This window comes from Scyliorhinus canicula, chromosome 14, assembly GCF_902713615.1.
Source record: "Scyliorhinus canicula chromosome 14, sScyCan1.1, whole genome shotgun sequence".
NCBI classification, from domain to species: domain Eukaryota; kingdom Metazoa; phylum Chordata; class Chondrichthyes; order Carcharhiniformes; family Scyliorhinidae; genus Scyliorhinus; species Scyliorhinus canicula.
The window spans coordinates 81,227,672-81,252,767 of record NC_052159.1 but is presented as its reverse complement, the minus strand read 5'-3'; positions in this window follow the sequence as shown (position 1 = coordinate 81,252,767).

Sequence of the window (25,096 nt, the reverse complement as noted above, 5' to 3'; positions counted from 1 at the left end):
ATGACCCACTGGGAAGTGTGATATTATGTGAAATGTTCAGGATACAAAGGGTTAATGTCATATCATAATTAACCACTAGATGGAGCTAGATGCTGAACTATATAAAGCACTGGCTCACAAGTTTCTGGGAGAAGGATTGAGAGGAGCAGTGAGAGAGGGCAGAGTACAGTTATGGATAGAGTGTAGAGACTAGTGTGAGTAGAGAGTAAAGTGTAGATTTCTAGATAACTAGATTTTTATTATTTGCATCTAGAATCGGCTCCTGATCATCGAAAAATCGTGTTTCTCCTCAATTTGGCTGGACCACAGGCATTAGAATTATTTAATTACTTTGAATTCATAGACAGTGAGGATAGGAAAAAATTTGAACAGGTCATGGACAAATTTGATGTTCATTGCAAAGGGTAGGTGAATGAAACGTATGAGCGCTATATGTTCAGAAAAAGGCTGCAGCTAAAAGGAGAATCGATAGATTCATATATAACTGATTTAACTCTGTGGCGCGGCTAGAAAAACAGCGCGCTGCAGAAGGCAGTCGTTTTGTGCAGGCGCGCTTGAGAAGAAAGTGCCGATCCGGTCGTTGACCGTTCTGCGTATGCATATGTGAAAAAACAACACGTACCGGAAGTCAGCTGCTCTGCGCATATGCATGAGAAGTTTGCGCATGACGTCATGAGCGTGATTTACGTGTAGCCGCTGTGACCAAGCCCACTTAAGAAAACAATGCCCGGCATTCGGAAAACCATGTTTGAAATGCAACAAGTTCAATTATTTTGTCTCACAATCCCGTTTTACTTCAGCGTATTGCCGTATGGCAAACAACTCAAAAGAATTGTTCCATTGACATAAAAATACATAGAGTATACAAAATGAAGGACATGAAGAAAAATCTTTAACTTCAAACAATAATTCGTCTACGTTTACTCTGCAGGTTAACTTCATGGTAACCAGAATTGATGCACAGGTTGATAGAACAATTTTTCAACTCTCTGATTTGATTAAAGGTTGGACTGTAACACTTAATATTAATGGGTCTGATGTACCATTCAAGCTGGATACAGGGGCAAATGCAAATTTAATCACAGAGGCCAATCTAAAATAAGTGAACAAGATTCCAAAAATTAAAAAATCAAACTGTAGGTTGATGGACTACAAACGTTCCGCAATAGTGATGAAAGGTTCTTGCTGCCTCACGGTAAGAATAGTGACATCAGTATGCCATTGGGCTTTGAAATTGTGGATGATATGAAATCATCACTAATTGAGGTAGCTGCATGCACTAAATTAAATTTGGTGCAAAGAAATCAGGCTGCCAACACATCTCAGCATGAAGCTGAGGGCAAAGAACGAGTTGTAGCAGATACATTGGCAAGAGCTACCACCTACAATGATGAGAAAGCATCGGAGGTAATACTCAATGCGGAAGCACATGCTACAGACATGTTACCTGTGTCTGATGCAAAGCTAAGCTTAATAGTAATATAATATAATATGGGAGGAAACTAAAAAAGACACAATACTTCAATGGGTGATCAAAACCCTAAGAGAAAGATGGCTTAATGGCAGTTGTAACAGTTTTCAAAGTATCAAGGATGACCTGACTGTTATAAATGGATTCCTGTTGAAAGGAGACAGAATTGTAATACCGTCCTGCCTACGAAGAAATATTCTAGAAAAGATACATGAAGGATATTAAGGGATAGAGAAGTGTCGAAGACGTACCAGGCAGTCAGTATATTGGCCAGGTATCAATGGAGATGTTGACAACTATGTGTAAGAATGTCTGTCAAACACATCAACCATCCCAGTGTAAAGAAATCACTGTAGGAAGTGAGATTGTCACAAACCCATGGTCAAAGGGTGGGATTGACCTTTTTATTTTAGAGGGAATGATTATTTAATAATCATTGATTACTATTCCAATTATCCTGAAGTCACAACGTCATCAGCTTCGACTGTTCACTCAGTCATAAGAGCGGCAAAATTTGTGTTTGCTCGCCATGGCATTCTATTCAAAGTCGTGACGGATAATGGACCCTGTTTCAGTAGTTGGGAATGGTTGTCATTTGCAGAATGATGCAACTTTCAATGCGTCACCTGTAGTCCATTATATCCCCAATCCAATGGGAAGGCCGGAAAGGAGTCTGAATAGCAAACAACTATTCAAAAAAAGCATTTGATGATAAAGAGGATTTTTCGCTAGTGGTGTTAAGCCACAGCGCTACTCCTTTGTCATCAGGATTATCACTTGCCCAGATGCTCATGGGAAGGAGGATTTGTACAACATTGCCAACCATGCCAATCCCAAACATGGATGAGCAGTTAATACATCAAAATATAAAGCAACAGCAATGCAAGCATAAAGCATACTATAACAGGCATGCAAAGCAATGATCGCTGAAAGAAAGATGTGTCATCAGGATAACAAAACCAGATGGTGGTTGGTCAGACATTGCAAAGGTGTTAAATAAGGTTGCACCACGATCGTATGTTGTAGTAATCCACGGGAGGCAGGAGTTCCGTCACCACACCAATATTTATTTACAATAACGATATTACAGGAGCAGCTACAAACAGTGCTGCTAGCAGTCCAGTCAACTTAAGACTGCCTCACAAAGCCTACACAGGTGATTATATGGGCCCCCTCAATGAGCTATCATTGAGGGAGCTCATACTCCAATTGGCCAACCAATAAAGCCAATTGGAGTTCATTACACCCCTCCCCCCCAAGCTCCGAGGAACTCCTGCCAGCTGGCATTCCTCTGATCTTCTTCCTGCTCCTCATGTCTGGGTCTGTCACCTCTGTGTCGTCCGCTGGGTCGTTCTCCGAAGTGGGCGGGGTGTACCTTATAGGTGCCCGTCTTTTCCTTGACGACCTCCTTGGAAGTTGTTCTTCCTCCTCCTCGGGGAGAGGTGTCGCGGCGGCCTCGTCGAGTGTGTCCATCTCCGACTCTGATGACTGGATGACGGGGTCTGGAGAAATTGCTCGGGGCTGGGGTGTGGGTATCCTTTCCGTCTGGGCTATCCCAGCTTGAGGCGGTCCTGCTTTGCCTGCCTCCAGGTGTGGATACAGTCTTCTACGGTTATTTGGTCCCTTCTTCTCCAGTATGGGTGCATCTGGGGCTCCACTGGTCTTTCCAGTTCCCCTGTTAGCAGTAAATGCTTCACCTTGGCTAAAACTGGGTCTTTTTGCGTCCACAACTGAATATGTTGTGCATCTACTGGTAGGGTGTCCAAAAAATTTAGTGTCATTACTGTCTCCTCTACTTTTGGTATTTACGGCGGAGTGTCCGGGAGTGGAAGTCTGCTCAAAGCATCTGCATGTGCTACTCGCGTTCCCGGTCTGTGCTCCAGAACGTATCTATATGCTGCCAGTAGCAACGCCAGTATTGGATTCTAGCTGATGCAATCGGGGGTATTGACTTGTCTTCTTTTAATAACCCTAATAACGGCTTATGGTCCATCACTATGGTGAATTTCCGCCCGTACAGATACTGGTGAAATTTTTTTACTGCAAATATCACCGCCAGTCCTTCCTTCTCGATTTGGGCGTACTTCCTCTCAGCCATCGCCAAGGACCTCGAAGCATAGGCTATTGGCCGTTCTTCCCCATTCCTTCCTCTATGGGCGACGATGGCTCCTACCCCATAAGGGGATGCATCACAAGTGACCACCAACTCCTTCCTTGGGTCATAATGCTCTAGGACATTTTCGGATGACAGCTGTTCCTTAATGTCCCTAAATGCTCAGTTTTGGCGGGTGGACCATTTCCATTCTTGCCCCTTTTTTAGTAGCTGGTGGAGGGGTTCTAGGATGGACGCCCTATTTTCAATAAATATTCCATAATAGGTTACCAACCCTAGAAATGATCGTAACTCCTGGACCGTGGTGGGAGCTGGGGCTTCTTTTATTGCCCTTACTCTGTCTTCTAATGGATGTAAGCCTGACTCGTCTACTTTATATCCCAGGTACGTCACTTGTGGGGCCAGAAAAACACATTTTTCCCTTTTTAGCCGTACGCCTGCCTTTGCGAAACGCCTGAGCACTTCCTCCAGGTTCCTTAAGTGTTCCCTGTTTGTCCTACCCGTGATTAAGACATCGTCCAAATAAATCGCCACCTGCGGTAGTCCCTGCAGAATATTTTCCATCGTACGCTGGAATATAGCGCAGGCTGATGACACTCCAAAAGGTAGCCTAGTATAACGAAAAAGGCCCTTCAGGGTGTTGATCGTAGCGAACTTCTGGGAGCCCTTGTCCAGTTTTAACTGCAGGTAGGCGTGGCTCATGTCTAGTTTTGTGAACAAAAGTCCACCTGCCAATTTGGCATATAGGGCGTCTATTTTCGGGATTGGGTATTTGTCCAGCAGTGCGTATTTGTTTACTGTCTGTTTGAAATCTCCACAGAGACGTATCGAGCTGTCAGGCTTCAAAATTGGTACCACCGACACTGCCCATTCCGAGAACTGTACTGGTCTGATAATGCCGTCGTGCTGTAACCTTTCTATTTCGTCATCTACTTTCTTCCTTAATGCAAAAGGTACCGGCCTAGCCTTACAAAAGTTTGGAAGGGCTTCTGGGTCCACGTGCAAAGTTGCTTTGGCGCCTATGATTTCCCCCAAACCTTCCTGGAAGACCTCCGGGTATTTTTGGAGTACTCCACTCAACTGTCCGCTTCCACTTTGGAAAATTTTCATCGAATCTAATTTCAGGTCTTTCAGCCAGTTCCGTCCAATTAAGCTCGGTCCGGAGCCCTCTACTATCGTCAACGGTAATCTGAGCAATTGTTTCTCATATTCCACAGGTACATGAGTCATGCCTAGAACTTCCAGGGGTTCCCCCGTGTAGGTTTTAAGTTTTGTCGATGTTTTTGTTAGGGTTAGTGGCTGGAGTCCATCTTTGATTTTTCTAAATGCTGCCACTCCCATTACTGATACGGCCGCACCCGTGTCTATTTCCATTATTGTCGGCCGCCCGTTCACCCGTGGGGTAATCCTAATGGGTTCTGCTTTCTTCGTTGTAATATTATATAATTGTTCCCCTTCGGAGGAGGATGGGGCGTCTAGGTTGTGTACTTCCCTGCGTCCCCACCTGCTATTCCTCTTTTGCCACCTCCTTCTAGGGTTTCTGTCGCTGTTACCCCACTCTGTCGGGTGCCAGAAACCGTCCTTCTCTGTTGGGGGAGCTTCAGCCGGTACTTCCTTCTGTCTCCAGTTAGTCCTGGCAGACTTGGGGGCAGTTCTGGGGTTTTCCTTTTTCCCTCTATTCCTCAGGTTTTTCCTGAGAGCGGCTATCTGGTAGCAGGACCCGTTGTGGTAGTCCCTCTCACAGGTATCTACCTCCATTGGCGTGCCCTGTAGTTCCTGCGCCCCACTTGCTGCCTTTTCTAGGGACAGTGCGAGCTGTAACGCCTGCCTGCAGTCTAGCTGCGTTTCCGCCAACAGGCGTTTCTGTATTGTGAGGTCATTTATACCACACACTAACCGGTCCCGAAGCATTTCATTTAGCGTCGGGCCGAACTCACATTTTTCCGCCAGCCTTCTCAGGCGGGTCAAGAAATTCGTGACTGACTCCCTGTCTTCCCGCTTCGCTGTGTAGAATCTGCACCTATGCAAAATGAGGGGTGGTTTTTGGTCATGGTGCTCTTTCACCAATTCTGTTACTTCTTGGAAAGTTTTTGTGTCCGGCGCATCGGGATAAGTCAGACTACGTATAATGGCGAAAGCGGAGGGTCCGCACGCCGACAGCAGGATAAGCCGTCTCCTTTCGTCCGTCAGTATATCATTTGCCCGGAAGAAGTAACACATTCTCTCCACATACTGGGCCCAGTCCTCAATAGCCGGGTCGAATGCCTCTAACCTCCCAAAAAACGGCATTTTAAAAATGGCAAGGCTTACCCTCCGAGTGCGGCAGCTGGTCGCCGCAAAATTCGTAGTTTACCTCGTCACCACTGTAGTAATCCACGGGAGGCAGGAGTTCCGTCACCACACCAATATTTATGTACAATAACGATATTACAGGAGCAGCTACAAACAGTGCTGCTAGCAGTCCAGTCAACTTAAGACTGCCTCACAAAGCCTACACAGGTGTTTATATGGGCCCCCTCAATGAGCTATCATTGAGGGAGCTCATACTCCAATTGGCCAACCAATAAAGCCAATTGGAGTTCATTACATATGTGGTACAAACTGCAGCTGGACTGATGTTTCATAGAAATCGACGAGCATTGTTAAAATTAAAGAATTTGCTGCAGTTTCCAGAGCCAACTGTAACAAACCCAGACACCAGGCGGGATTCTCCGTTGCCCAACGATGATATTGTAATTGCCGATCAGGCGGAGAATCTCTTCCGACGCCCAAATTGGTGACAGTGCCGATTTGACGCTGGTTTTTGACCCCCTCTGAAAAGGCGTCATTGCGTTGCACGCTGCACCCCGTTGCAAAGCCGTTGGCGTGTCTTTCCAAGCCCCTCCCTCGATGCACCGCCCACTTGGGCCGAGGTCCCAAGGGCGTGGAACACTTATGCTATTTTTTCTCATCGACCACATGTGGCGGCTGAAGACTGTGTCCAGCGCCGCCACTGTTGGTGGGGGTGGGTGGCGGGGGGGGGGGGGGGGGGGGGGGGGGCAGCCGTGCCGCTGGCTGGGGGGCTTCGGCGAGGGCTGGGGGGACTGCTGTGAGGTGGTCAAGGGTTGGTCAGGGGGTTACTGGGGGTAATTATTTGGCAGGTCGGGTCCCTTTTTGCGTGGGAGCCGGGAACTTGACCCGGCGTGGCCGCTAGCCCCCCAATGGTCCAGGAATCGTACAGCTGTTTCTCCTGGTGTAAAACGGCACTGTTCTCACGCCGGCATCAGCACATAGTCTGGAAATCAGAGAATCCAGCCACTATGTTTTGTAACATTGGCTTACCAGCAGCATTGTTATTGAATACGCATACAAAACAGGCAAGAGACAATTCCAATGACACTTCAAGTGCATTGAGAAGGTCGAAAAGGACAAGAAAACCACCTAATTGACTAAACTTGTAAAACACTAAGGACTGCAACTCTGTAATTGCAATTATGATAGTAATATAACAATATGCATGAACTGTATAATAATAATCTTTATTGCCACAAGTAGGCTTACATTAACACTGCAATAAAATTACTGTGAAAAACCCCTGGTCGCCACATTCCGCCGCCTGTTCGGGTACACGAAAGGAGAATTCAGAATGTCCAAATTATCTAACAGCACGTCTTTCAGGACTTGTGGGAGGAAACCGGAGCATCCGGAGGAAACCCACTCAGACACAGGGAAAACGTGCAGTCTCCACACAGGCAGTGACCCAAGCCAGGAATCAAACCCAGGACCCTGGATCTGTGAAGCAACAGTGCTAACCACTGTGCTACCATGCTGCCCATATATGAAAGCATTGTCAACAATGTGTGTAAAAAAAGTTTGAAACAATTTCAAACATTGTTCTCAAAGAAAGGTGGATGTGACATTACATGAAATGTTCAGAATACAATGGGTTAATGTCATATCATAATTAACCACGAGATGGAGCTAGATGCAGAACTATATAAAGCACTGACTCACAGACTTCTGAGAGAGAGCTGGGAACAGCAATGAGAGAGGGTAGAGTACAGTTATTGATAGAATATAGAGACTAGTGTTAGTAGAGAGCAGTTTGAAGATTACTAGATTATTGTTTACAATAGGAGTAAATGGTCGACCTTTAATAAGTAGTGTAAATAAAAGTTTGCTTTGTTAATGAACTTAGCTTTTGTGGTCTTTGTAAACTCTACAACATACATCCTGATAACAGAATCACAAAGAACACCACAGGAAGTAGGGAGTGTGCACCATCCAGTTTCCATTAACTCATAACGAGTATGAACTGTCCTGGTAATTGGAGGCGGAGCTTACCCTTGAACAGAGAAGACTCCACAGTATAAAAGCCCCAGCCTGGGTCCAGGTCGGGGAGGATGACTCTTTGGGGGCATGGGAGTTTAGTACTGTCTTTTTTTTTTATAAATGTTTTATTCAGTTTTCATATTTTATATTGAACAAATTACAAATTGTTAGGAGAGAAAAAGAACAAAAAAAAAACAAACAAACACGCAAAAATTAACATACATATTTACAGGTAGGCATCTTCGTAGTAGTAACTGCGCCCGCCCCCCCCCCCCCCCCCCCCCCCCCCCCCCCCCCCCCTCAACATGTTTATTTAGTTTGGTTTTGGGCCTTAGCTAGCCATCGAACCCCCGTACCGAACCTGTAGCCCCCCCCCCCCTCCCGCTACCTTCCCCCGACTATTCTTCCTCTTGTACATTGGCCACAAATAGGTCCCGGAACAGTTGCATGAATGGCTCCCACGTTCTGTGGAAGCCGTCGTCCGACCCTCGGATGGCAAATTTGATTTTCTCCATTTGGAGAGATTCCGAGAGGTCGGACAGCCAGTCCGCAGCTCTGGGCGGTGCTGCTGACCGCCAGCCAAACAGGATTCTACGGCGGGCGATCAGGGAGGCAAAGGCAAGGGCGTCCGCCCTCCTCCCCAGGAATAGATCTGGCTGTTCTGAAACCCCGAAGACCGCCACTATCGGGCATGGCTCCACCCTCACTCCCACCACTTTGGACATAACCTCGAAGAAGGCTGTCCAGTACTCCACGAGTCTGGGGCAAGACCAGAACATGTGGGCGTGGTTGGCCGGGCCTCTTTGGCACCGTTCACATCTGTCTTCCACCTCCGGGAAGAACCTACTCATACGGGTTCTTGTTAAGTGGGCTCTATGTACCACTTTTAGTTGCGTCAGGCTGAGCCTTGCGCACGTGGAGGTGGAGTTGACCCTATGCAGTGCTTCGCTCCAGAGTCCCCACCCTATCTCCATCCCCAGGTCGTCCTCCCATTTCCTTCTTGTTGCGTCCAGTACGGTGTCGTCCCTATCTACCAGTCGGTCATACATGTCACTACAGTTCCCTTTCTCTAGGATACTTGCGTCCAGTAGGTCTTCCAGTAGTTAGTACTGTCTTAATAGATCTCTTTCTTTGTATTCTACCGTGCATCCTATGAGTGTTTCTACACTTTGTCGGATTTTACACATACCCTCCAGATTCATGTCCAGATCATTCAGGTACACTACAAACAACAAGGGACCAATCCCTGTGGTACACCACTGGACACAGGCCTCCAGTCACTAAAGCAACCTTTGACCATTATCCCTCTGCCTTAAGCTAATTTTGGATCCAATTTAAGAACTCAAATTGCCTTGGATCCCACGGGCTCTTACCTTCTTGATCAGTTTCCCATGTGCCACCTTGTGAAAAGCCTTACTCTCTTTTCGAGTTCTAAGGCCTCCTGCACTGGACCTGAAACGTTGGAGGGTCCATTCTCTATTATTCTGCTTCCTTGCTCTCCTTCCAGCAGCTGCTGGAGCCTGAATGTACTCCCCGCACTAACCCTGCTCGAAGAAGTGCAGCCTGACTTTAAGAAGTGCAGGGTAGCTTTAACAGGTACAAGCTTCACATGCCTCATATTGGGTCGTATCCCATTTTAGCCTTTTGCGCTCAAATTGACTATTATACTAAAGTATTGAATTGGCAATAAAGTGATTTGGGACAGCATCAGTTTATGAACGGGTGCTATATAAGTGCAAGGCTTTCTTTCAAATGTAAGATGTCCAGAGCAGCAGCCCAAAGATGGATAAGGCCCTGCATCAACTTACACATGTAAGTGCCCATTACTCCGGATGATGCATGATGCCTACAGTCCAACCTGCTTATATATTTTAGGGCCATGACATAATCTGTATGATTAGATCTTTATGAAATATTGAAGTAAAATCAGTAAGTTAGAAGCTCAAGTTAAAATTGAGGCACGTGTTGCATACCTGATGGAAACTCGGCTACAGGTTGGGTGAGACCAGGAACTTATCTGCCAAATTCTCAGGAGAGATGAAGCAGGCAGAAACAGAGGAGGGTGCCAGGATTTGTACAAGGAAAATCATAGACTGTACAACATAAATGGGAAGAGGTAGTTAGTTTTATGGACTTGAACATGGCAATTAATAAAGTGCCCTATAGAGGCGGGCATGATAGCATCATTTAAGAGGCATCTAGACAGGTATATGAACGGGCGGGGAACAGAGGGAAGTAGACCTTGGAAAATAGGAGACAGGTTTAGATCATGGGCCGAAGGGCCTGTTCCTGTGCTGTAATTTTCTTTGTTCTTTGTTCTATATAAGAGTCCTGTTATGACAAGCGAGTCTGAACTTCCAACAACAGTTGGAACTGATCGGGGCATGACCACCAGGTCATGGAGCTGTATACTGTGGGGACGATCATGTTAAATATAAAGAGGCAAGTGAGCTCTCGAAATATAACCTTCTATGCTGCAGATACATCGTGGAGGAGATGGAAACCTCTGCAGAGGCAGGAACTAAGTCTGAAATGGGACCTGAATTGATGATAGAGGTAGGTGAATGGAAAATACCCCGTGGGAGATGTAAAGTATTTGGAGGAGAGGCAGAGAGCTGTTTCAGCATTATTACTGCTTAATGAAGGATTGGCACATTGCTGTGTTATCTGATGAGGATGGTGACACAACAAACACCTACAATTGGAGAGAGCTACACCCATGTCTCCATTTCAGAATTTGTTTAAAGAGAATAGTGGAAACCCAGTGAATAGGTTGTGCGAGTGGTATGGTGGGTTTATAGGTCTTAATAGCAAGTGGCACAGGCAAAATGTGTTGGAAACATGTGTATACATAATAGATAGACACATATGGACATATACAAAATGTCATTGTACACTTTTCTGTCCGTATATATGAAAGTTGTAGTATCTTGGCAACCAAATGACAGCAATGTCATGTCAAAGGTACACCCCAGGAGTATTTCTGAAAATGGGAGATACAATTTATGTTTAAAAACGTAATGAGGCTTTTTTCAAGCAATGATTGAACTAAAAATAGCTTGCATTGCTATTAGAGTGGACACACGAGCCTGGTCTCCCAGTTAACATCAATTAACCTTTCATGTTGGCACTCATCTCATCCAAGCTTTATAAGGAATTTAACCAAATGAATCTCGTCAAACTTTTGATTGTCACCAAAACGATGTCATGCAAGCTTATGAGTGAAAATTAACCAGAATTATATGACAAAAAATTGAAAGTTGAATCCCTTTTGTAGTGAAGTTAGCTAACCAGTTCAGAGTACTGTTCGAGACCATCAATTGATAATTGATCCTGGATAAACAAACATTTGTGACTTCAGCCATTGCCTCAGATTATTTACAATGCTAATCGTAATCTATACCAGATAATACTTGTTTCTGGTTTAACAGTAACACCACTGAAACACTGTAACACCAACTGATGATGAGATGGAGAATAGGGTAAATCTCCAGCACTTTTCTTTTCTTCACCGGGAGATGCATCCATGCTGCGGGTCAATAATTTGCGGATTCAGGACCTAGTTTCTCACTATGGGAGTGGACAGTCGGGATGTAGTGATATTTAAAAATTCATTTACGTGAGTGTCACTCGTTAGCCCAGCATTTATGGCCCATCCCTAGTTGCCCTTTTGAAGGTTGTGGTGAGCTGCCTTCTTGAACCGCTGCAGTCCCTGAGGTGCATGTACACCCACAGTGTTGTGAGGGAGGGAGTTCCAGGACTTTGCAGAGAGACACCTCATTTTTAGATATGCCTGGTGTTGCTCCTGGCATGCTCACTTGTACTCTTCATTGAACCAGGGTTGATCCCCTGGCTTAGTGGTAATTGTAGAGGGGGGATATGCCGGTCCATGAGGTTGAAGAATGTGGTACCTACACCTCAGGGACTGCAGCTGTTCAAGAGGGCAGTTCGCCACCACCTTTTGAAGGGCAACCAGGGATGGGCAATAAATGCTGGCCTAACTAGTGACACCCACATCCCGCAAATAAAAACAAAACCTTTACATTCGGACTGTCCACCCCCTTTGCAACAGACACAATTGTTTATGATAATTATTATTCTGGTTTTGGGAATAATTCAACAAGTTATTTTTAAAAAGGATGTACTTACCAGTTCTGTCAGTATTTAACAGTTTAGGTGCGGTGCACATTAATGACACAATCAGACAGGCTTTCTTAAATTTGTGACCTCTGGTTTTTGATCATTCTGCCAATGGACACAATTTCTCCCCATCTACTTTCTCCAGATCTCTCATGATTTGGAACGCCCTTATTTCCTTTTAACCTTCTTTTATCTCAGGAAACAATCCCAACTTCACCAAACTATTCACATAACTGGAATAATTCATGTAAATCTTTTCTGGGCCAATTCTGAATCCTTCCTAAAGTGCGGTACGCAGAATTGTGGACAATCCTCCATTTGCAGCTGATATAATGTTTTGTAAGATAAAATAATTAGCCATAATCCACAAGGGACGATAAGCATCTCTTTGTTCGAAAGATACAGTTTTTCTCTAGCTTAAGGGAGAACAGTCTACATCAAACATGGAACAAGGCAGGAGAACAGGCTTTCATGAACTACCAAAGCCAGCATGAGGATTGAAAACACACTGTTACTGTCACTCTGCATCACACCCTAGCCATCTAGCTAACTGAACTAACCGACACCCATAGTGCATTTTAAAGGTTCATCATAACTTCCTTGCTTTTGTACTCTCTGCCTCAATTTACAAAGCCCAGGATTACATATGATTTTTTAATCATGTTCTTAGTCTGCCCTGCCACCTTCAATGATTTTTGCATGTACACCCCGAGGCAGCTCTTATCCTGCACTCCATTTAGCATTTTATCCTCTATTTTATATTGCCTCTCCTAATTTTTCTTACCAAAATGCATTACTTTACACTTCGCTACATTAAATTTCATCTACCACATGATTGCTCAGTCCACCAATTATTTCCTCAAAGACTATCAGTATCCTCACAGTTCACAATACTTCCACATTTTATACCATCTGCAAATTTAGCAATTTCTCCATGTACACCAAAGTCTACATCATTAATATATATGAAGAAAAGCAGTGATCCCAGTATAGAGTTTGGAGAGCCTTGCCATGCAGGTGCCTATCTTCCTCCAGCCTGGAAAACACTCCTTTCTGATTCCTTTCCATCAATCGACATGCTGACTCTTTTCCCATTTATTCCTTCGGCTTCAACTTTGCTGGAAAGTCTATTATAAGACAGTTTGTCAAATGCCTTTTGGAAGTCTGTATACATCACATCAACTGTATTACACTCATCAACCCTCTCTATTTCCTCAGCAACAACAGCAACAAATTAATTACATAATTTGCCTTTAACAAATCCACGTGGGTTTTCCTTAATTTATCCAAACTTGTACCAGTGACTCTTTGTCCTAGCTTATTTATTTTTATTAATTTTTCCACCAATAAGAGTAAACTGTCTGCTATTGTTTCTGGGATTATCCATACACCCTTTTCTTAAACAAGGGTATAACTTGTGCATTTCTCCAGACCTCTAGCAATACATTATTAGCCACCAACTCACAACATGCTTGTATTCCTCAGACAATTTTAGACAGCAAGCATACTGTTGAGCCAGATAAATGTCATTTTTTTTTCTAATACATGTCTGGTGTGCAAAAAACCTGAAGGGAATGGTTGTAGACCATCACACCAATACTTCAACAATAGGATCCACCACATGCTGTTATGTTCAATAATGGAGTGATTGCACACATTTTGGGTGAGGAAGTCAACATCCTGGCATACAAACCAGGGATGAAGTAAAGAAATAACAAATGGGGTAAATGCTGTTGGAGAACTTGGCTGGATGACGAGAAAATGGTGCACAATTTAATGAAGACTACAAAGGTAATGTATGAATACTGCTGTAAAGTTGGAGAATGGAGGAATATATGCAATGGAAAAAATTTGTATACATGACAAATGCATACTTACAAACAAATTTTTGCTAAAGGTTGTAGTACTGAGGAATGATGCCAACTGTTTCATGTTAGACTGGGTCGGAAGCACATGAATGGCTTTGACATTGTGTGCAGGATTTGCTCCAGTTGCTGTTACATTAAACCCTAGAAAGTCAATCTTGCATGCTGTGAATGTACATTTGTCCTTGTTGAATGTTAATTATGTTACGCGAGTTGAGTGAGCACTGCTAATAACCGCTGATCACGTTCTGCTTTATCCCTTCCATGAGTAACAACATCATCAAGTAGGTTGAGTATCCCCTCAATGCTAATGAGGCTGAAGAAGCGACCTCCTGAAATACACTAAATGTTGAACTTCGACCATGTGGTACCTATGTGGTACTGAAACACACCTTCATGAGTAACACAAAATGTAAGACATCAGCTTTGTTCAGCTTATGGTAAGCTGACGATAGCACTATCACATGTCAAGTCTGTGAAGGTGGTGTAGACATGAAATGATGCTGATAGTTCTTGTATCATAGAAAATGGATACTTGCCTGGAATTATTGCTCGGGTAGCCTTGAGAGTTAATTGAATGTATTAGAGATTGCTTCTTGTAACAATATGTTGTGGAACCAACCAGGGAGCAGGCTATTCTGGATTTAGTATTGTGTAATGAGAAGAGATTAATTAATGATGTCATAGTTAAGGATCCTCTTGGGAAGAGTGATCATTGGATGATAGAATTTCAAATTCAGTTTGAAGGCGAGAAACTGGTGTTCCACAGTAGCATTCTAGAATTAAACAAAGGTAATAACATTGGCATGAGAACTTGGCCCTCTTGGACTGGGCAGGAACATTAAAAGGTGATACAGTTGATGAGCAGTGGCAGGTGCTTAAGGGGACATTCAAATCCTCTCAACCAAAATATATTCCAGAGAGGAAGAACAAAGAACAAAGACAAAGAAAAATTACAGCACAGGAACAGGCCCTTCGGCCCTCCAAGCCTGCACCGATCCAGATCCTCTATCTAAAACTGTCGCCTATTTTCTAAGGATCTGTATCCCTCTGCTCCCTGCCCATGAATGTATCTGTCTAGATACATCTTAAATGACGCTATCGTTCCCGGCTCTACCACCTCTGCCAGCAATGCGTTCCAGGCACCCACCACCATCTGCATAAAGAACTTTCCATGCATATCTCCCTTAAACCTTTCCTCTCTCACCTTGAACTTGTGACCCCTAGTAATTGAGTCCCCCACTCTGGGAAAAAGCTTCTTGCTATCCATCCTATCTACACCGCTCATGATCTTGTAGACTTCAGTGAGGTCCCCTCTCAATTGCCCTCTTTCCAATGAAAATAATCATAATCTACTCAACCTCTCTTTATAGCTAGCACCCTCCATTCCAGGCAACATCCTGGTGAACATCCTCTGCACCTTCTCCAAAGCATCCACATCCTTTTGGTAATGTGGTGACCAGAACTGATTAGAAGAGTGGGGAAAACACCCATGGCTAAGCAAGAAAGTTAAAGATAACATAAAAACAAAAACTAAAGCCTACCATATTGCAAAGACCAGTAGCAGGTTGGAAGATGGTGAGACTTTTAAATATTAACAAAGGATTGCTAAAAAGGCAATTAAAAAAAGTGAAGGTAAATTATGAAAGAAAGTTAACACGAAATATCAAAATGGATATCAAAAGTTTCTATAATTATATAAAAGTGAAGAGAGTAGCGAAAGTGAATGTTGGTCCCTTAAAGGATGAGACCAGTGGGGAACACTGAAATGGCAGAGACACTAAAGCAATATTTTGCCTCAGTTTTCATGTTGGAGGACACTAGTACCATTCCAATAGTAGTGGGTAATGCAGAGGTATTAGAAAGGGAGGAACAACAATCATCAATAGGGAAAAAGGACTAAACAAACTATTGCGATTGAAGGCAAACAAGTTCCCAGGATCTGATGGCCTACATCCTAGGGGCTTAAAGGAAGTTTCAGCGGAGATAGTGGATCCACTAATATCCCAAAATTCCTGGGAAGGTTCCAGTGAATTGGAATGCTAATGTAATAAATACCTTATTCAAAAATGTAGGGAAGCAGGAAGTAGGAAACTGTAGACCAGTTAATTTAATATCTGCAATTGTCCTGGTGCGGGGTGGGGAGAAGCATCGAGTGTCGCTGTACGCGGACGACCTGTTGCTGTATGTGGCGGACCCGGTGGGGGGGGAATGCCGGAGGTGATGAGGATTCTTAGTGAATTCGGGGGTTTCTCGGGGTATAAGTTGAACTTGGGCAAGAGTGAGGTGTTTGTGGTACATCCGGGGGATCAAGAGGAGGGGATTGGTAGGCTCCCATTGAAGCAGGCAGGGAAGAGCTTCAGGTACCTAGGGGTCCAGATGGCGGGGAGCTGGGGGGCCCTGCACAAGCTCAACCTCACAAGGTTGGTGGAGCAGATGGAGGAGGAGTTTAAGAGGTGGGATATGTTACCGCTGTCACTGGCGGGGAGGGTGCAGTCCGTTAAGATGACGGTGCTCCCGAGGTTTTTGTTCCTGTTCCAGTGCCTTCCCATCCTTAACCCAAAGGCTTTTTTTAGGAGGGTCAACAGGAGTATCACGGGATTTGTGTGGGCGCATGGGACTCCGAGGGTTAGAAGAGTGTTCCTGGAACGTGGCAGGGATGGGGGGGGGGGGGGGGGGGCTGGCGTTGCCCAATCTCTGTGGGTACTATTGGGTTGCCAACGCAGCGATGGTGCATAAGTGGGTAATGGGCAAGGAGGGGGCAGCATGGAAGAGGATGGAGGCGGCGTCTTGTGTGGGCACGAGCTTGGAGGCGCTAGTAACGGCGCCGTTGCCGCTCCCTCCAACGAGGTATACCACGAGCCCGATGGTGGCGGCTACCCTCAAAATTTGGGGGCAATGGAGATGGCACGGGGAGAAATGGGGGGCTCGATGGAGGCCCCGATACGGGGGAACCATCGGTTTGTCCCAGGGAGCATTGATGGCAGATTTCTGGGCTGGCACAGGGCAGGCGTTAGGAGGTTGAGGGATCTGTTTGTGGAGGGGAGGTTCGCGAGCTTGGGGGAGTTAGAGGGGCAGTTTGGGCTCCCCCCGGGGAACATGTTTCGGTACATGCAGGTTAGGGCGTTTGCCAGGCGCCAGATGGAGGGGTTCCCCCTGTTGCCCCCACGTGGGGTATGGGACAGGGTGCTCTCGGGGGTGTGGGTTGGAGGAGGGAGGATTTCGGACATATACCGGGTGATGCAGGAGGTAGACGAGGCCTCGGTGGAGGAACTGAAGGGTAAATGGGAAGAGGAGCTGGGTGAGGAGATTGAGGAGGGGACATGGGCGGATGCCCTGGAGAGAGTGAATTCCTCCTCTTCCTGTGCGCGGCTTAGCCTCATACAGTTCAAGGTACTGCATAGGGCCCACATGACTGGGACGAGGATGAGTAGGTTTTTCGGGGGCGAGGACAGGTGTGCTAGGTGCTCGGGGAGACCAGCGAACCACGCCCATATGTTTTGGGCGTGCCCAGCGTTGGGGGAGTTTTGGAAGGGGGTAGCAAGGACGGTGTCGAGGGTGGTGGGATCCAGGGTAGAGCCAGGCTGGGGACTCATAATTTTTGGGGTGGCAGTGGAGCCGGGAGTGCAGGAGGTGATAGAGGCCGGTGTTCTGGCCTTTGCGTCCCTAGTAGCCCGGCGGAGGATCTTGCTCCAATGGAAGGATGCGAGGCCCCCAAGCGTGGAGGCCTGGATCAATGATATGGTGGGGTTCATTAAATTGGAGAGGGTGAAATTTGCCCTGAGAGGATCAGTACAAGGGTTTTTCACTTCCTGGCGGAACGGTAGGGAAATAGGCCGACAGCAGCAGCAACCCGGGGGGGAGGGGTGGGGGGGGGGGGGGGTTTGGATTGGGGGGAGGGAGAACTGTGTACATGGGTATGTGGGATGTGGCGGGTGCTATCTCTTTCCCTTTTGTTGTTTGGGTGATCTGTTGTTTTTTTTTTCCTTTTGTTTGAAGTTGCTCTTGAAGTTGGGGGGGGTATTGTTCTTGGGGTGTTATCGCGGTTGTTTGTTAATAGAGTCAAGATGTTTATATTTTGTAAAAATTTCAATAAAAATTATAATATCTGCAATTGGGAAATTGTTAGAATCCATTATGAAGGAAGTAACAACAGGACATTTAGGAATTCAAACTACAATCCATCAGAGTCAGCATTGTTTTATGAAGATTAAATTGTGTGTGACTATTTTGCTAGAGTTCTTTGAAAATATAACAAGCCAAGTGGATAATGGGATTCTATAGATGTAGTATATCTGGATTTCCAGAAGGTATTTGATAAGGTGCCACACAAAAGTTAAGATCACATGGGGTTAGGGGTAATTTATTCACTTGGCCAGAAGACTGGCTAACCGGCAGAAGGAAGGGAGTTGGGATAAATGGGTCTTTTTCTGGTTGGCAAGATGTAACTTGTGGGATACCACAGGGTTCGGTCTTCAGGCCTCGACTATATTAATGACATGGATGCAGGGATAGAAGGTACTATAGCCAGATTTGCAGATTACACAAATATCGCTGGGACAGTAAGGTGCATTGAGGAAATAGGATATTCACAAATGGATATAGATAGGTCAGGTGAGTGGGCCAAAATTTTGCAGATGGATAAGTGTGAGGTTATCCAATTTGGTTGGAAAAATAGAAAAGCAACTTATTGTCTAAATGGAGAGAAGCTTCAGATTGGACCTGGATGTCCTCGTGCATGAATCACAGAAAACTAGCATGCAGGTACAGCAGGCAATAAGGAAGTCAAATGGAATTTGGGCCTTTATAGCTAAAGGAATAGAGTATAAAAGTAGGGAAGTGTTGCTGTAATTGTACAGGCATTGGTGAGACTGCACCTGGAGTACTGTGTACAGGTTTGATCCCCCTACTTGAGGAGGGTGTAGTTGCATTAGTGGTAGTTCAGAGGAGGTTCACTAGATTGAATCCAGAGAAGAGGAGTTTGTCTTATGAACAGAGATTGAGCAGTTTAGGCCTATACTTTCTTGAGCTTAAAAGAATGAGAGGTGATCTATTTGAGGTATATAAGAAGGTATTGAAAACGTACATGAAAAGTGGATGCTTCCTCTTGTGGGGTAATCTAGAACGAGTGGTCATAGTTTTAGGATGAGTGGTAGCCGATCTGAAACAGAGATACGGAGAAAATACTTCTCTCAAAGGGTCTGAATCTATGGAATTTACTACCCCAATGTGCAGTGAATGCTGGGACATTGGGTAAATTTAAGGAGGAGATAGACATACTTTTAATTAGTAATGGGTAGAATCGTTATGGAGATAGGACAGGAAAGTGGAGTTGAGGCCGAGATCAGCCATGACTTCATTGAATGGCGGAACGGGCTCAAGGGGCTGAATTTCCTTCTCCTGCTCCTAATTTTTATGTCCATACGCTCTTATGTTCTTTGTTGACCACCTTAATGTTGATGGTTCACCACTTTTGTATTGTGCAGTGACGAGATTTGTTATCCATGGCGATAAATTGATGAATGATATCTGTTTTGGGTTGTTCCAGTTTCTGTGTCACTTCTGCATGGATTGCAAATGGCAATGATCTCAACTTTTGTGTAACTGGCAGAATTGATGTACCAATACGAGGAACATGACAGTATTCATTAGTCTCCCAAAATCCATAATAACGAAGGATAACTGTTGTGTGTACTTGGTGTCATGAATCACATTGATATGTGCTTCCTTGGGGTCTGGAAGTTTGAGGCAAAATTTATTGGACAGGTTTATTCCAACAAGGCTACTATTGTGAAACGATGCTTCATATCAAAAAAGCGTTTTTGAATTTACTGGCTAGAAACTTCTAATTGATTTTTTCGAAAAAGACTAAAAACACATTCCAGTGACTTTGATTCTCAATCAAAGATGGCTGCACATGTGCCTCATTATAACTTGGAAAACCAATAAAATGCAGACAACCTGTCTGCAAAGCCACACCAGGAACAATGTCATTGAAATAATATGAATGGCTGTCATTGTCTATACTATTAGCAATGCTTTGATACTCAACCAGGTGAAGACCAACCATCAAATAATTGCTTGGGCAAAGGGATCTTGGCTGAGAGAGGAATTCCCAGCCATGATCTAATTAAGTGACTTTAGAAATCTGCTCTTCTTCTTTTTAGGCATTCCCTCGGAGTTCAGAATGACTTTCTTCCAGACTAAAGATTTGTTGTAAGGTGATTGAGGAGTCCAATGTGCAACCTACAATCTATTCCAGGTGAGGCTGGTGGTGGATGGAAGAGCAGGCGGTGGGGTACCTGGGTTGCTACACGTTCGTTTGGCTTCAGCTTGCTCTCGATTATGAAATTCAAGGCATACAATGGAATACACCAGTCATGATCATATTTAGGTCACTGGGAAGTTGGAGAAAAATGGTCATGGAGTATGCCTATCCTTTGTGTGGTTTAAGCTCCTGCTTTCTCTTTAGAACTCGAGAAGCAACTGAGATGCTGATGGAACAAGGCCCTGAGTGGGTTCCTTCCCCCTCTCTGTATTTCTCTCAACTTGCACGTTTTGAACTCTGTTTGTTTATTTTGATTATCCTGGGGCTGCAGACAGAGATTTAAAAAACACAACCATAAGATCATAAGACAAAAGAGCAGAATAGGCCACTCGCCCCATCAAATCTGCTCCGCTATTCAATCCTGGCTGATATTCTTCTCATCCCCATTCTCCTGCCTTCTCCCCATAACCCCTGATCATGCTATTAGGTATTTTGGACATTCTGAATTCACCCTCTGCGTACCCGAACAGGCGCCGGAATGTGGCAACTAGGGGATTTTCACAGTAACTTTATTGCAGTGTTAATGTAAGCCTACTTGTGACAATAATTTTTTTAAAAAATCTGCTTATTAATCAAGAACCTATCTATCTCTGTCTTAAAGACACTCAGTGATTTGGCCTCCACAGCCTTCTGCGGCAAAAGGTTCCACAGATTCACCACCCTCTGGCTGAAGAAATTGCTCCTCATCTCTGTTTTAAAGGATCGTCCCTTTTCTGAGATTGTGTCCTCTGCTTCTAGCTTTTCCTACAAGTGGAAACATCCTCTCCACGTCCACTCTATCCAGGCCTCGCAGTATCCTGTATGTTTCAAAAAGATCCCCCCTCATCTTTCCAAACTCCAACGAGTACAGACCCAGAGTCCTCAACTGTTCCTCATAGGACAAGCTCGTCATTCCAGGGTTTCAACAAAATGCTACTGTCTCCAGAAGAATAAATAGATCATCCATTGATAGCTTTAAACTGTTTCAACACCAAAAGCAGTAGGCCTACTGTGTTTAGCCTAAAGCCAGCTAATTCAACATCCTTCAAGAACCATATACTCCTTTAATTTCACTGGAGTCTAAACTGATTAATCTATCCTCCCCAATTTGTAATCTATTTGTATATTTGTGTGTGTGTGTGAACTTTGAGTGTGTGTCCATGTGAAAGTTGGAGCATCTTTAAAAATAATTTTACTTGGATCAGGTTAAGTTCAATAAAAACTACATCTTTTTTAAAGGAGGTCAAGGTGGATCATCCACTCTGTACCTCTGGCTAAAGATGGTTCCAAATGTTTCAGTATTGTCTTTTGCACTGATGTGAAATGAAATGAAAATCGCTTATTGTCACAAGTAGGCTCCAAAATGAAGTTACCGTGAAAAGCCCCTAGTCGCCACATTCTGGCACCTGTTCGGGGAGGCTGTTACGGGATTTGAACCGTGCTGTTGGCTTGCCTTGGTCTGCTTTCAAAGCCAGCGATTTAGCCCTGTGCTAAACAGCCTCATGTGCTCCCATAACTGAGAATAGGGATATTTGTTGAGCTTTCTCCTCTAGTTAATTGCTTAATTGTCCACCACCGTTCATGACTGGATGCAGGACTGCAGATCTGATCAGACAGTTTCAGGATTGCTTAGCTCTGTCTATTGCTTAATTCTTGCAGTCAGAATCCCCCAGCTTGATGGTAATGGGAGAATAAAGGATATGCTGGACTATGAGGTTACAGATTGTGGTGGAATACAGTTTGCTACTGTACCTCAACACCTCATGGATGTCCAGTTTTGAGTTGCTGGATCAATTTAAAATCTACCCTATTTAATATGAAAATAGTGCCACACAATGAGATGGAGGTATCCTTGTCTCTCCAAAGACTATGCAGTGGTTACTCCTACCAATACTTCCATGGACAGATGCATCTGTGACTGGTCGATTGGTGAGGGGCTCAAGCCTGGTTCAATGAAGAGTTCAGGAAGGCATGCTAGGAGCAGCACAAGTCATAACCAAAATTGAATATCAAGCTGATGTAGCTAAACAGAGGGCTACTTTTTAAAAATTCATTTACGGGATGCGGGCATTGCTGGGGCCAGTATTTATTGCTCATCCCTAGTTGCCTTCAGATGGTGGTGGTGAGTTGCCTTCTTGAACCACTGCAGTTCTTGAGATGTAGGTACACTCACTGTGCTATTAGGGAAGGAGTTCCAGGATGTTACCCCAGCAACAGTGGAGTAATGGCGATATATTTCCAAGTCGGGGAGTTGAGTGACTGCGGGAGGGGACCTCCAAGTGGTGGAGTTCCCAGGTATCTTCTGCTCTTGTCCTTCTCGATGGCACTGGTCGTGGGTTTGGAGGGTGTTGTCTGAGGAACCTTGGTGAGTTACTGCAGTTCATCTTGTAGATGGTGTACCCTGCTGCTACTGATCCTCGGTGGTGGAAAGTTTGTGGAAGGAGAAGCAATCCTCTTTGTCCTGAATGGTGTCAAGCTTCTTGAGTGTTGGAGCAGCATTCATCCAGGCCAGTGGAGCATTTTCTATTACATTCCTGACTTGTGCCTTGTAGATGGTGGACAGGCTTTGGCGGGTCAGGAGGTGAATTACTTGCCGTAGGATTCCTAGCCTTTGACCTGCCTTGGTAGCCACAGCATTAATATGGCGAGTCCACTTCAGTTTCTGATCAATAGTAACCCCCAGGATAGAACAAAATGGTGGCACAGTGGTTAGCACTGCTGCTTACGGTGCTGCGGATCCGGGTTTGATCCCAGTCCTGGGTCACTGTCTGTGTGGAGTTTGCACATTCTCTCCATGTCTGCGTGTTTTATTTTATAAATTTAGAGTGCTCAATTCATTTTTTCCAATTAAGGGCAATTTAACGTGGCCGATCCATCTACCCTGCACATCTTTTGTGTTGTGGGGGCGGAACCCATGCAAACACGGGGAAGAATGTGCAAACTCTACATGGACAGTGACCAAGGACAGGGATCGCACCTGGGACCTAGGCGCCATGAGGCAGCAGTGCTAAACGCTGCACCACCTTGCCATGAAGCAGCTGAAGATGGTTAGGACTCGGACACTGTCCTGAGGAACTTCTGCAGTGGTGTCCTGGAGCTGAATGATCGACCTCCAACCACCACAACCATCTTCCTTTGTGCCAGGTATGACGCCATCCAGCGGAGAGTTTTCTCCCTGATTCCCATTGACTCCAGTTTAGCTGGGGCTCCTTAATGCCATACTCGGTCAAATGCTGCCTTGATGTCAAGGGCAGTCACTCTCACCTCACATCTAGCATTCAGCTCTTTTGTCCATGTTTGAACCAAGGCCGTACTGAGATCGGGAGCTGAGTGATCCTGGCATAACCTAAACAGAGTGTCTGTGAGAAGGTTATTGCTGAGGAAGTGCCACTTGATAGTATTGTTGATGATTCCTTCCATCACTTTGCTGATGATGGAGAGCACACTGATAGGGCGGTAATTGGCTGGGTTGGATTTGCCCTGTTTCTTGTGTATAGGACGCACCTGGGCAATTTTCCACATTGCCGGGTAGTTGCCAGTGTTGTAGCTGTACTGGAACATCTTGGCTATGGGTGCGGCAAGTTCTGGACTACAAGTCTTCAGTACTATTGCCGGGATATTGTCAGGATCCAAATGCCTTCAGCCATTTCTTGATATCACGTAGAGTGAATCGTATCGGCGAACCTCCTGAGGAGACCGAGATAGGTTTTCCACTCGGCACTTCTTGCTGAAGGTTGTTCTCAGCCTCAGCCTTGTCCTTTGCACATATGTGCTGGGCTCCTCCATCATTGAGGGTGGGGATATTTGTGGAGCCTCTTCCTCCAGTGAGTTGCTTAATTGTCAACCACCATTCACAGCTGGGCGTGGCAGGGCTACAGAACTTAGATCTAATGTGTTGATTATGGAAATGCTTAGCTCTGCCCATTACTTGCTGCTTATGCTGTTTGGCACATAAGTAGTCCTGTGTTGTAGCTTCATCAGGTGGACACCTCGTTTTCTGGTCTGCCTGATGTTGCTCCTGGCATGCTCTCCTGCACTTTTCCTTGAACCAGGGTTGATCCCCTGGCTTGTTGATAATGATAGAGTGGGGGATATGCTGGGCCATGAGGTTGCATATTGTGTTTGAATACAATTCTGCTACTGGTGATGGCCAACAGCGCCTCATGGATGCCCAGTCTTGAGCTGCTAGATCTGTTCGAAGTCTATCCCATTTAGCACGGTGGTAGTGCCACACAAAACGATGGAGGGTATCCTCAATGTGAAGACCGGACTTTGTCTCTACAAGGACTGTGCGGTGGTCACTTCTACGATACTGTCATGGACAGATGCATCTACAGCAGGCAGATTGGTGAGGATGAGTTCAAGTATGTTTTTCCCTCTTGTTGGTACCCTCACCACCTGCTGCAGTCCCAGTCTAGTAGCTATATCCTTTAGGATCCAGCCAGCTTGGTCTGTGGTTGTACTACTGAGCCACTCTTGGTGATGGATATTGAATTCTCCACCCAGAGCATGGTCTGTGCCCTTGCTACTCTCAGTGCTTCCTCCAAGTGGTGTTCAACATGGAGGAGTACTGATTCGTCAGCTGATGGTGGCCGGTATGTGGTAATCAGCAGGAGGTTTCCTTGCCCTTGTTTAACCTGAAGCCTTGATACTTCATGGGGTCCAGAATCAATGTTGAGGACTCCCAGAGCACCTCCATCCCGCCTGTATACCACTGTGCCACCACCTCAGCTGGGCCTGTCCTGCCGGTGAGACAGGACATACCCAGGAATGGTGATAGTGGTGTCTGGGACATTGTCTGTAAGGTATGATTCTGTGAGTATGACTATCAGGCTGTTGCTTAATTAGCCTGCGAGACAACTCTCCCAACTTTGGCACAAGCCCCCAGA